A 9,650-nucleotide genomic window follows, 5' to 3' on the forward strand; every position below is an offset into this window, starting at 1 on the left:
ACTGGGTATTAGGTTCCAGCCTATGAATTTTGGGGGTCGCCAACGCTTAGGCCACAGAAACTACTAATGCATCCTGGGATATTGTGAAACTACCCCAAAATGTGAGTTTCTAAAGGATGAGCTACAAATGAAATAAGGACCATGAAAATGTGCTGATGTTGCCAATGGCCATGACTCCACATCAGGAGCCGATGTTTCACGGCCGCTCCAGGAGAGGTGTGCGGGCAGAGCGGGGAGCGGCGTCCCTCCATGGGCCTGCCCTCGAGGGCTGGTGCCTGCATCGTGGTTGCATTCAGCCCCTAAGAGGCTGCAGGCAGCCGCCCCGTGTGGTGCTGGGGAAGCCGGTAAGGGCATTACTCCCCAGCTTTCTGTGCGGTTTCCTCTCGGGAGCGATGTGAAGCCACTGCCTCCACCGTGAGGTTTAGCTAATGCCAGATGACAGTCTGATCTCACTTAGCCAGGTACAGATAAAGTACAACACACTCCTTAGTCCCCTCGCGTTCCTGTCCACAGGTGCCCAGAGGGAGCCTGCACTCCACCTCCTGAGCACCTGGGCTCCCACCCCCAGCCTGAGCCCCGCTGTTTCCCGCTCTCTCTGCCCTGTACCCTTCTCAGAGTCTCAGCCCTCCTGTGCTGGGCTGGCCAGGTGAGACGGAGGGATGCCTGGTCCCCACGCCAGTGCCCAGGGAACACTTACCCAGTGTGTGCATGGCCAGCCAGTGGCACCCAGCCATGGGGTGGCAGGAGCCCCTCACCCCCTGCAGTCCTGCCACCCTGCTCCTCTGCCTCCCCAGGGAGTCTCCACTTTGCAGGAGAAGTGGGGGCTCAGATAGGTGGGGGAGTCAGTGGAGGGAACAGGGAGACAGGACCTTCCCTCCTGGTCCTTAAAAGTGCAGGCACTGGTGGGCTTGGCTCTTGTGGAGGCTGCAGCTTTTGTGTTCCTTCCAGGACCACAGAAATATACCACACACCCTCCAAAGTAAATAGGTGATTAACATCAACCAGGATGGGGGCATGTCGCCAAAATGGAATACAAGCAGTAACAAATGAACATCGAAGGAAGTGGGGAAAAGAAAACCTACCACACGCTTTGGAAGACAGTATTTTGATCATGGGCTGTAAGACAAAAAGAACGGTGTGTAGACACCGTGCCCTAGTTTGTGAAGCCGTCTTGCACAGCAACCTGAGTTACCAATTATGGAATTACTGTGTGTGCTCCAGAACTGAGTGAGCAAGCACATTGTGGGTAATTAGAGCCAGATATGTAATTTACGGGACCCGGCACAAAACGAGATTGTGGGGCCCTTGCTCAAAGTTCATTAAGAACTTCAGGATGGCAACAGCAGAGTCTTAAACCCTCTGAGCAGGAAGCCCCATGTGGCCACTCAGGTCACCTCCCCGTGGCCATGCTGTGGGTGGCAAGTCTCGCTGCGGGAGAAGGGAGCTACGAGTAAGGAGCGTGAGAAGCTGGGGGGAGAGGCAGCAGTTGGAGCTTGTAGTTTCAGCACAGAAATATCAGTAGACAGCTGGGTAGACAGGGGTGAGCCTGACATGGGCCCGTGTGTTCTCAGCAAGGTTTTAGCTGTGTCCACTAGGGGACCTCAGAGCAGGGACACCCCACAGCCACAGGCACTCCCAGAGCTGGATCTTGGGCACTAATATCCCTCTCCAGGGCCAGGCACTGGGGCCCCCAGCACCGAGGCAGGGAGGGTCCCGGGTGAACCTGGAGCACCTGTGGTCCCACAAAGTAAGGCAGAGCGCCCAAAGGGCAGCGGGGTGTCAAAAGGACACAGGACCAATCTAAATGGCTCCAGAGCCAAACCTGGGACAATCAGAGCAAAACAATACTTAAGTATAGCAATGGGCCAGGCGCAGTGGCACAAGCACTTTGGGAGGCTGAGGCGGGCAGATTGCTTGAGTCCCGGAGTTCTAGACCAGCCTGGACAACATGGTGAAACCCTGCCTCTACAGAAAATAAAAAATTAGCTGAGCATGGTGGTGCGTGCCTGTGGTCCCAGCCACTCAGCAGGCTGAGGTGGAAGGATCATTTGAACCCGGGAGACAGAGGTTGCAGTGAGCTGAGATCATGCCACTGCACTCCAGTCTGGGTGACAGAGCGAGACCCTGTCTCAAAAAAGAAAATTATAGTAATAGCTCATAACCCATCTTATAAGGCTAAATGCCCACAAGTCCATACATAATTGCATAGATAAATAATAGCTAAATAAGCGGAAAGAGAGGGTGAAATGCTTGTCTCCTCCGAATTGCAGTTAATAAATGCAGAAGCGATGATGGCAACAGAGAATTGCCATTTTGCGGACAACACAGGAACCATCGAGAGATGTTATGATTAGTAGGCAAAATTAAGATGAGAAATGGGATATTTCTTGGCCTCAAACTATCTCCCCACGAGATAATTAAAGGGAAAACGCAAATTGGCGGCGGAGAGGCCTGGCAGACGCCCCTGATCCCAGCAACCAAGCTTAACACACCAGTAAAGGACAGGCCCACATCATAGATCTCCTGATGAGATGCCCTGAGGTCAGCCTGGCATAGCTTCTGTGGGTCCTGCCCAGAGGATGTGCCCTCAATGCAGCCGTGAGAAGCAGCTGTGTGCTGGACAATGACCACACTCCCCAAGCTGTCCCCACTGGGAGGCAGCCACGGAGAATGACAAGCAAATGCAATGTGTGGTCCTGGACTGGGCCGTGGGCCAGAAAGACACTGGGATGGGGCCTGTACGTTAGTTAATAGTATTGCATTTAAAAGAATTTTTTAAAAATAGTATTGCATTGGTGTTAATTTCCTGATTTTGAACCTTGCACCATGGTTCTATATGAGATAACCTCTACGGAAACGGCTTACAGGATATGCTGGAATTCTTTGCACTGTTTTTGTTTTTTGTAACTTTTTTCATAACTCTGAAATCATTTCAAAATGACTATTTAGAAATTAAAAATGAAAACAAAAGATGATCTTTTGTCCTCAGAGAATATCCTTCTAAGTATAAACAGTGTGAATGCTATGCTTACAAGTCACCTGAAGGCTGGGCGTGGTGGTTCACGCCTGTAATCCCAGCACTTTGGGAGGCCGAGGTAGGCAGATCACCTGAGGTCAGGAGTTCAAGACCAGCCTGATCAACATGGTGAAACTCCGTCTCTACTAAAAATGCAGACATTTTCCAGGCGTGGTGGCTCACATCTGTATCCCAGCTACTTGGGAGGTTGAAACAGGAGAATTGCTGGAACCCAGGAGGTGGAGGTTGCAGTGAGCCGAGACCACGTCACTGCACTCCAGCCTGGGCAACACAGCGAGACTCTGACTCAAAAAAAAAAAAAAAAAAGTCACGGCTGTTGGCAACCGTATTTCATTTGTGTGGTCACATCACCAGCACTGTGATACGTAGTTGTCCTGTGGCAAACAGTGCCCTCCAAACACCTGTTCACCGAGAACTCCAGAATGTGAACTTGTTTGGAAACAGGTTCTTCGCAGGTGCAGTGAGTTAAAGTGAAGTCATTCTGGATTAGGGCCAGCCCTAAATCCTATGGCTGATGTCATAGGATTATGACATCATACACTGTGCCCATACGCTGTGGACTCAGGGCGCACTGCCTGTGAGTAGAGACAGACCAGCACAGAGCAAGAGCCCCAGGCCGAGAGGCAGCAGACTGGAGGGATGCCACCACCAGCCAGGGTGCACCCAGGGCCTCCAGCAGCCACTGTGTGGGAGAAGGGCGTGGGAGGAGCCCACTCTGCCCACACCTCACTGTCAGACCTTGGCCTTGGAGACAGAGAGCGAGCAGGTGCCTGTTGTCCCAAGCCATGCAGTGTGCAGCACCCTGTTATGGCAGCCACGGGAGACCAACGTCACCATCCAGCTCATGTCTCCACCTCCGAGTTCACCTTCTTCCTTCCGATGCGAGGATGGCATTCTGCAGACGCGGAAGTCGTACTCGCTCGGAAGCCAAAACCACAAAGCGGGATTCCTTCGGAGAGGGCTAGCTGCCGTACAGATAACTGCTTTGTTAGACTTTAGGTTTCTTCCCACCCAACCTTCATTTCCCTGTGATCAGACGAATGGTAAGGCAGCCTCCCCCTTTTTCTGCCCCTTCGTCCTTCAATGCAGGAAAAATGGGCCCTAAAATTGGAGTTTTGCTGGGAGGGTTCTTGACTTGACCCAGGAAAGACTTGGAGGGCGAGCCGGTGGTGTTAGCTGCTCCCTGTGGAGCGGGGCTGACTCACAGGCAGTGAATCCACAGCCTTCAGGCTGTCGCAACCGTATTTATACCCACTTCTTTTAGGTGCAGATTAAGCAGGGATCAATGCAAATTGAGGGGTGGGTTACTTAGAATTGTCTAGGAAAGGAGTGACAACTTCTGGGTCATTGCCGTGGAAAAAGGTGGTAACTTCCAGGTCATTGCATGGCATTTGCAAACTATCATGGCACCGGTGGGAGGGTCTTACGCCATGAGCAATGATGGCAGCCAGGGATTACCTTTCTCGCCATCCCCTGATTCCTGTCTCCACTTCATCCCATCCAGACCAGATCCTGTTTTGGTCAGCGGGGCTGTGACCAGAAAACAAGTCCTGCCATCTTCCTACCTTATCCGCGCCCTCAGAGGTGAGATCCTTCGCCTTAATCTTAAGGGGGTGCAGAAGGGCAGGGTCTGTCTTCTAGAACTGTTCCTGCTGCGTTCGTGGGCATAGGCCCTGCATAACATTGGAGGAGGGAAAATCTCTGGTGCCCGATCTAAGGGCTCCTGAGGCCGGGTGCTTTCATTCTCCAGGTCAGAGGATAGGATGGGTTGAAGCCTGTACCAGCGTTGTCTTTGTGGAGAATTGCTGCAGTCAACAGGACTTGAGCTTTGCTACGAGCCAAAAGTTAGTAATGATAAGATAGTTATTAGAGGTCCTGGGAAAGGTCCTTTGCCTTTCCAACAGCCCACGTGGTTGCCAACAGCCCATACGCTGTGGACTCGGGGCGCACTGCCTGTGAGTCAGCCCCGCTCCACAGGGAGCAGCTAACACCGTGGGCTTGCCCTCGAACTCTTTCCTGGGTGAAGCCAAGAACCCTCCTGGCAAAACTCCAATTTTAGGGCTCATCTTTCTTGCATCAAAGGAAGAGGGGGCAGAAAAAGGGTGAGGCTGCCTTACAAGTTGGTCTGATCATGGGGGAAACGAAGGTTGGGTGGGAAGAAACCCAAAATCCAATAAGGGAGCCAAAAGTTAGTAATGATAAGATAGTAAAGGTCCTGAGAAAGGTCAAAGCCAGGCGAGAATAATCAGTACGGCTGATGACTGCATGTGCTCCTCACCGCGTGATTTGTGTGTATTTGCAAAACAACAGCTTTATGCCTTCCAGGGGCTCACAGGTGAAGGGCATGGTGCCCTCCTCTCATGCCTGCAGGGACGCAGAAGACGCAGGTTAAGTGCACCCAGCGAGTGACTTCCTAAAGTTTAACAGCAGAGGGAACACTTAACAATGCCCCACATAGGACCTTTTATTTTGGTTGTAATTGATCCTTGGGGGAATCCTCCTTTTTAAGGTTTTAATAAGACCAAGTTTTCTGGCTGAACAGGGAGCTATTTGCCATCGTTAGCTGCCATCGTGCCCGGCTAATTTTTGTATTTTTCGTAGAGACAGGGTTTCACCATGTTGGCCAGGCTAGTCTCCAACTCCTGACCTCAGGTGATCCTCCCACCTCAGCTTCCCAGAGTGCTGAGATTACAGGCGTGAGCCACTGCTCCTGGCCTTCTTATAATTTTTGAAGGGCCTTTGTGCCTGGCCTAAATTCCAGGCAGGGGGGCATAGTGAGACGTGTCCAACCCCTGTTTCCTGTCATGGCCTGAATTAGCTTTTTAGGGTTTTTTTTTTTTTTTTTTGGTGGGGGGAGTGGGAAGGGGATTTCCTTTGGACAAAGGACTTAGAGTCAAAAGACCTCTAGCCAATAGAACATTCTAGGCCAGACAAGAATAGAGGGGGGCAGGCAAGCATTAGTCCTCAAAACCCTTTAGAGCAATAAGAGTCAAAAACTAAAAGCCAAAAATAAAGTTATAAATAAAGAAAATCCAGGAACATAGCATCAAGCTGTACCGGGGAAAACGTTGCTCCCACAGACCTCTAAGATGAAACACTTTGGCATCAGGCCATGACATCAGTTAGAAATGGAAGAGAAAACATTACAGGAGCTGACGAAGAAGCTAAAGGAAAGAGCCACCATCCCGGACCTTTTCAAGGGGAGAAAGAGCTGACAGAAGAGACACACAACAGCTGAACCTCTGGGACACCAACCCAAGAAGTTTTTGCTTCTGTTTTGTGAGACAGGGTTTCGCTCTGCTGCCCAGGCTGGAGTGCAGTGGTGTGATCACAGCTCACTGCAGCCTTGACTTCCTGGCCTCAAGTGATCTTCCCACCTCAGCCTCCCAAGTAGCTGGGACTACAGACACACACCACCACGCCCAGACTACACTGTTTTTTTTAAATGTATTTTTTGTAGAGATGGGGTTTTGCCATGTTGCCCAGGCTGGTCGTGAACTCCTAGGCTCAAGTGATCCACCTGCCTCGGCCTCCCAAAGTGCTGGGATTTACAGGTGTGAGCCACTGCACTTAGCCCAAAGAAGTTTTAAAAGAAGCTGGTTGGAGCTTTAAAAGCAGCAATTCTCATAACTTGATAAATCAATACCTTAAGAAAACCCAGTTCCAATACATAGACCATTCCCTAGAAAGTCTACCACAAACAATTTTTCTTTAATCGGCGGGGCGCGGTGGCTCATGCCCGTAATCCCAGCACTTTAGGAGGCCGAGGCAGGTGGATCACAAGGTCAGGAGTTCAAGACCAGCCTGGCCAATATGGTAAAACCCCGTCTCTACTAAAAATACAAAAATTAGCCAGGCGTGGTGGTGGGCACCTGTAAGTCACTCGTCATATCCCTCCTGCAAAAAAATAAAAATAAATAATAAATAATAATAATATAGATAGATAGATATAGATATAGCTTCCATCAATAACTCTCCCCACTTCTCTCTTTTCTACTCGCTGGTTCCCTCATATTCTGAGCCTCTCATTTAATACTTTCTGGACAAAAGTTATTTTTTCCCAATAAAGAATATATCTTCCCTGGCACATTTTATATACATGTAGGAAGCAAGAAATCTTGAACTGCCCAACAGACATTAGCATTCTGTAGATGAGAAGTATTCTACAATTTCAAGATTTTTAAGCCATACAAAAGCTCACTACTTAAAGCCATTTTAACCATTCCAAAACCTATGAACATCAGTGGTTTACATAGGTAAAAATTTTCAAGTTAAATTTTAGAAGACACAACATTCCCTTCAAACTAACATATTTAGACTGACTTGTTTAATTTATGAGCACTCTTATTTATAAGCCAATTTGATAGCATGCTAGACACAACACACATCACACAAATGACATGACCCATGCAAGACAGCTGGATCCAAATTATTTATAAAATTGGGACCTGTTTACCTAACCACATTTTATTTTCCCTGGTAAGTATGAAAGATAGGGGGAAGTGGAGAAAGATTCTGTAGAAAGGAGGGGGTGAACCACATGGCTCAATGTGAGACCTTGCAGTCCCTGAGCCACCAGAGAGCTCACCCAGCAGCAGACACACCAAAGAAAAACGTTTAAGTGGCCACTTGTCTGCCTGCAGGAAGCCATCCACCAGGCCAAGGGTCCAAGGCCCCCAGTACACTTACTTGAGCAAAACGCCTCGTTGGGGTCAGGAGATTGAGACCATCATGGTTAACACAGTGAAACCCCATCTCTACTAAAAATAAAAAAATTAGTTGGGTGTGGTAGTGCACACCTGTAGTCCCAGCTACTCGGGAGGCTGAGGCAGGAGAATTGCTTGAACCCAGGAGACGGAGGTTGCAGTGAGCCGAGATCACACCACTGTACTCCAGGCTGGATGACAGAGCGAGACTCCCCCTCAAAAAAACAAAACAAAACAAAACAAAACAAAACAGAAAACAAAAAATAACGACAACAACAAAAGCACCTCGCTGGGACTACCCGAAGAAGGTTAGCTCTAGTATTGGCAGGCAGCTTTTTTCTTTCTCACCAGGGAAGGTTAGGACATTCTCATTGCCAAAGGCCCTTTTGCTTATGGTAGGCACACTGATTTTGACCCAGGGGCCAGCAAGTCAAGAGCTCTTGTCTGGGCATGTCAGATGCCAATCTCACGACACTCTCTCAGGACAGGTAAGGCTGAGGGGCAAGGCACTGACAGCAACTGTTAGCAATTGCACATTTTGGCTATTTATCTTGCTTTTAATTCTACCCCTTTTGCCCTATTCCTATTGTTGCAAACTTTAAAGGGCATATTCAGGAGTTGGCTCACAGGGTTTCAGGTCCCATTTCTGCTTTCTGTAGCTTCCTCCTCATGTTGGAGGCAGATTCAGGGATAAAATGTATACCCAGGAGAGCCTGCCTTTCTGGGTGTTCGTGATCTGCGTCATTACGTTTCCTGAGTGCCTCAACCAAACTTCCTTGAAACAGATTTTCATCCTTCCCTGACTTATTTTTCTAACCTTGTCATAACTGACTGGCTTAATCTCACACTTTTCCCTCTGCTTCTCCCTCACAGCACAGCAAGTGAGCAACAGTGCTTACAAGTCATGACAAGTGAAAGAACATGGTAGACTTAGATTCTTCCAAAAACCCCAGATTATCTGAAAACTGGCCACATGCCTCGTTGCACGAAGCCACGTCAGACCTCGTAGACTTAGATTCTTCCATAAAACTCCGGATCATCTGAAAACCGGCCACGTGCCTCCTTGCACGGAGCCACGTCAGACATAGAAAATGGCACCTGCCCTTCAGCTGCCCCCATTTCCATCAGCTGCCCCCATTTCCATCAGCTGCCCCCGTTTCCATCAGCTGCCTCTCGCCACAGACACAAGTTTGACTTTAAGGGCTGATATGGGGCCCCGCTTCTGAGGGTGCCTGTTGGGCTTGCTTCCTCAGCAGTCGGGGGTATAGGCTGGGGCTGGCTGTATAAGGGGGATGGGGGCCTGATGACCCTGGGTGGAATCCTGCACTGGCTGAACCCCCCTCAGGTCAGAACTGGGGAACTGAGGAGTCTCCAAGGAGGGCACAGGCCCTCTAGGGGGAGCAGCTAGGACGGGTTCCCTTAGATGTGCCTTCCTGGTGCCTGGAAGTAACAAGAGCCAGTAAAGGGCCATAAAAGCCTGTACATAAGGGACCTCCTCCCATTTTTCTTCTTTTTTACACAATAAATCCAAATGTGAAATAGCATTATAATGTATAGAGCCATGTTTAGACCAAATCTCTTGATTTTCTAATTTTTGTATTGGACCCAAACGGTCTTGCAATAGAAAATGAATTTCTTTAAGTTGAACTTCATCTAGTACATATTTTATACATCAAAGATGAAATTAATAGCCCTTTGCTTACCATCAAAACTATAGGACATTGATGATATTGATGCTATGAATATGCAGATTATGAAGACTTAAATTTTAATTCTTACATACTCAACAGATCTAAAGCCAGGAGAGTTATGATTACTATGAGCTATGGTGAAGCTGACAATTGAGTAGTCTTCCCTATAGAAATATCAATTTATATACTAATTTCATCAGAAGATGTTTTACGTTC

General features: G+C 48.8%; 1 long non-coding RNA gene across 1 annotated transcript; it reads left to right on the forward strand.

The window, feature by feature from the left end:
• The first annotated feature begins 3,378 nt into the window (after positions 1–3,378).
• Positions 3,379–9,214, forward strand: LOC108586224. The gene is made up of 3 exons (XR_001903169.3): positions 3,379–4,080; positions 4,542–4,621; positions 8,617–9,214. It is a non-coding gene; the product is annotated as an uncharacterized LOC108586224 (long non-coding RNA).
• Positions 9,215–9,650: the final 436 nt, after the last annotated feature.

The sequence above is a fragment of the Papio anubis genome, chromosome 5 (assembly GCF_008728515.1).
Source record: "Papio anubis isolate 15944 chromosome 5, Panubis1.0, whole genome shotgun sequence".
Classification (NCBI taxonomy): Eukaryota; Metazoa; Chordata; class Mammalia; order Primates; family Cercopithecidae; genus Papio; species Papio anubis.